This window comes from Pseudophryne corroboree, chromosome 8, assembly GCF_028390025.1.
Source record: "Pseudophryne corroboree isolate aPseCor3 chromosome 8, aPseCor3.hap2, whole genome shotgun sequence".
Classification (NCBI taxonomy): domain Eukaryota; kingdom Metazoa; phylum Chordata; class Amphibia; order Anura; family Myobatrachidae; genus Pseudophryne; species Pseudophryne corroboree.
In genome coordinates, this window is record NC_086451.1 from 221,259,172 (window position 1) to 221,262,334 (window position 3,163).

Here is a 3,163-nt window from a genome sequence, read left to right on the forward strand (position 1 = left end):
CCTTTGTCTCACCCACATGGGGTTTTATTTTCTACTGCTTTTCCGGACCAGGCCGCTTCCGGTGATGGCTCGGGGCCTTGTTTTTCTTTCTCTGGGCGCTTCCCAGGGGTGGTTCACGCTTTTTATGATCGACGTCCGTCCTCCCCCTCGGCCATCCGCCTGTTTATGTCGTCTGGTTCCCAGTCGTTGGGGGCGCGGCGTTTGTTTCCCGACGTTGCATCCCGGGCATGGCACCTGGGGTGGTGAGGCATGGTTGCATTTCCTTTGCGGCATTCCGTGCATTGGTGCCTGGGACGGCTGTTTATGTTTTTTTGGTGTCTGACTTGTGTCTGGGGGTTGGCCGAGTTGGTCCAGCTACGTGAACTGGCTGGTGATGGCTCCTCCCATGCTCCGGACGCTGGTTCCGATTGCCGGGGTTCATTGGCTTTCTTGGGTAGGTTTGTTTACTAAGGCGGGGTGGTTTTTATTGGGTCACCTTAGGTGCTTTGTGGACCTTGGTCTGCGGGTTTTTTCTCGGGATGGCAGGTCTGGGGCAGCCAAGGCGTCTGCCCTTGCGGGCACTTCTTTTTCGCTCCATACTACTGCGGCTGGCTGCTCTATCAGGTCCTTCGTGCTATCCATGGCCCTTATGGGATGGGCGACGGGGCAACCTCCGGCTGCAGCTTTTGAGTGGGCACGTCGATTTCGGTACACTTAGGTGGAGTTTGGTGGTCCCGTTCGGGACCGGCCAGGCGGGAAGTAGTCTGGTTCGTGAGGTTGCGCTGCTCGGGCTAGCTTTTGCACTGGGTTTTTCATTGGGCATTCCGGATCAGTGGGTTGGTGGCCGGTGACAGGTCGTCTTTGTGCCGGTTTGCCTTTCAGGGGTGTTTTATGGCGGGGTGCCTGGATGGTGGACGGTTCGGCAGCACAGGTGCTGAATGTGGGTAGATACAGGGAAGATTAGCATGGCCCCTGCGCAAGGATGCCACGCAAATCGTGAGGCGCTCCATATTTTCCTGTGCAGACTTGTGGGTTCTGCAAGGGATTGGGATGGCCGGGGTCATTAGTTTCCCCCTTTTAGAGCGCAGGCGTTTACGGATGGTGGCACATTGCCTTTGGCGAGGGTGTGTGTCTGGTGCGGCTTTTGGGGGATGGCCGTTTTCCTTTGTGTGCCCTCCTGTGTCCTCTTCGCTAGTCTTTTCAGTTTTTGTGGCGTTACGGCTATGGTGGTTCCCGGGGGCTTGCTGTGGGGGGTCCAGAGTACCCATTTCCTTGCGGAATGGGGCGACTACACCTGCTGCGGCGGCGGGTTCTTCGGTGACAGCTGCTGGGGATATGCATGGTATACAGCCTCTGTGCATTTGGGTAGGGTTGTTGGGCTATTGATGCCCGTTTCCTTGCGGATTGGGGCTGTTGCGCATGCTGCGGTGGCGGGATTTTCAGCGGCAGCGCTTCGGGTGCTGGGCTGATGGGAGTCTGTGTGCTATGCAGCCTCTGATGGGAGTCTGTGTGCTATGCAGCCTCTGGGCTGATGGGAGTCTGTGTGCATAACAGTCTGTGTGCTATGCAGCCTTTTGGATAAGGTCTTCGGGCTCTGGTACCCATTCCTTGTGGATTGGGGGCTGCTGCACGTGCTGCAGCAGCATGTTCTTCAGCGGCAGCACTTCGGGTGCTGGGCCGCGGGGACGGCGCATTGTATGGTGTTTTGGGGCTGGGGTACCCATTCTTTGCGGATGGGGGCAACTACGCATGCTGCAGGTGGCAGGTTCTTCGGCGGCAGCGTTTTCGGGTGCTGGGCCGCTGGGGATTTGCTTTGTTTTGTGTTTTACACCTAGGGTGCCTGTTCATTGCAGATTGAAGTGGCTGCGCATGCTGCGGTGGCAGGTTTGGCAGTGGCAGCGATTCCGGTGCTGGGCATCTGCATGGTGTCCGACTGGTGTACGTTGGATACGTTTTCGGGCTATGGTACCCAATCTTTGCGGATGGGGGCAGTTACACATGCTGCGGCCTCGGTTTCTTCAGCAGAAGCGGAACAGGTGCGGGGCCGCTGAGAGTGTGCGTTGTATGGCGGTTTGGCGAAAGTCGCTACCAGCCAGTGGTCAAGGTTTGCATAAGTGGTCATTGTGGGGCACCCCCTTTTGGTAAGTCAGCGAGTGTCCTCTCCCTGTGGGTGGACTACAGACGTTCCTGTGCGGTTTTGTCCATTGCTCTGCTGGAGTAAAGGGTGGTGAGTCCTGTACAATGCGGGTTATGCTTTAGGAGGGGTGGGCAGTCCCCTCCTAGGTTATTCAGTATTCTGCTAGTTGACTGATACTGGTGGGTTGGTAGCGCCTTTTTCTAATGGCGTTTGGATGCGGCTTCAGGTACCCATTCCTTGTGGATTGGGGAAACTGCGCGGACTGTGGCGGCTGCGAATCGGGTGCTGGACCACTGGGAATCTGCGTTGTATAAATTTTGTGTATGTTTCTGAGGTCTTAGTTGCGCCTGTTACGCGAATCCAAAAACTATGTTTACCGGTCAGTTTTTGAACGGATAGCGTTCAGGAATTGAGGGTGTGAAGCGAATTTTTACATTTTCCTCAGAGGAGGCCTAATTACAATTGGCTTATCAAAGATCCACGGGAGGTTTTTTGAGTTTTCTCCTTCACTTGGGTTTGTTTTCTGCTACTGTTTATCGTGTAATTTTATTGCCTGTTTTAGTCACAGGTGTTAGGGATCTTTTCTTTTCAGATGCTATCAACACGCAGGAGCGTGTGCCTGTTGGGCCATTTTTAAAAAACTTTTGGGCGGCTTCGCATCCTATGGCAAGAGGAACGGCTGTGGTTTTGGTCACGGGGTGGTCCGTGGGTAAGGAGCTCGTGGCTTGCGTGGGGTTGATTTGTTGGGGTTATCTTTTCTACCAGGTAGGTAGGTAGTGTCGCCCGTTTAGGTGTCCTGCCCCTAGTCAGTACTGTGTTTGGGTCATGTTCGTAGGCTTCTGCCTCATATTTGCTGTCAGGTCCCCTTTTGTTGCTTCATGCACTCACTGGCTGTTCAGCGGCGTTCTACTGTTATTGGCCGGGGAGGATTATGCTTCGTGGTTATTGTAGGGGTGCAGCGTGTTTCTCTGCTGTCTGTTCGGGCCCGGGAGACGGTGGCTCTGCGGGTTTATTTTGTAGCTTTCGGTAGTTTGGTAGGGCAGCTTC

At 54.9% G+C, this 3,163-nt stretch overlaps 1 non-coding gene across 1 annotated transcript; it reads left to right on the forward strand.

Moving 5' to 3' along the window:
• Window positions 1–889: 889 nt before the first annotated feature.
• Window positions 890–995, forward strand: LOC134953829 (U6 spliceosomal RNA). The gene has a single exon (XR_010185806.1). It is a non-coding gene; the product is annotated as a U6 spliceosomal RNA (small nuclear RNA).
• Window positions 996–3,163: the final 2,168 nt, after the last annotated feature.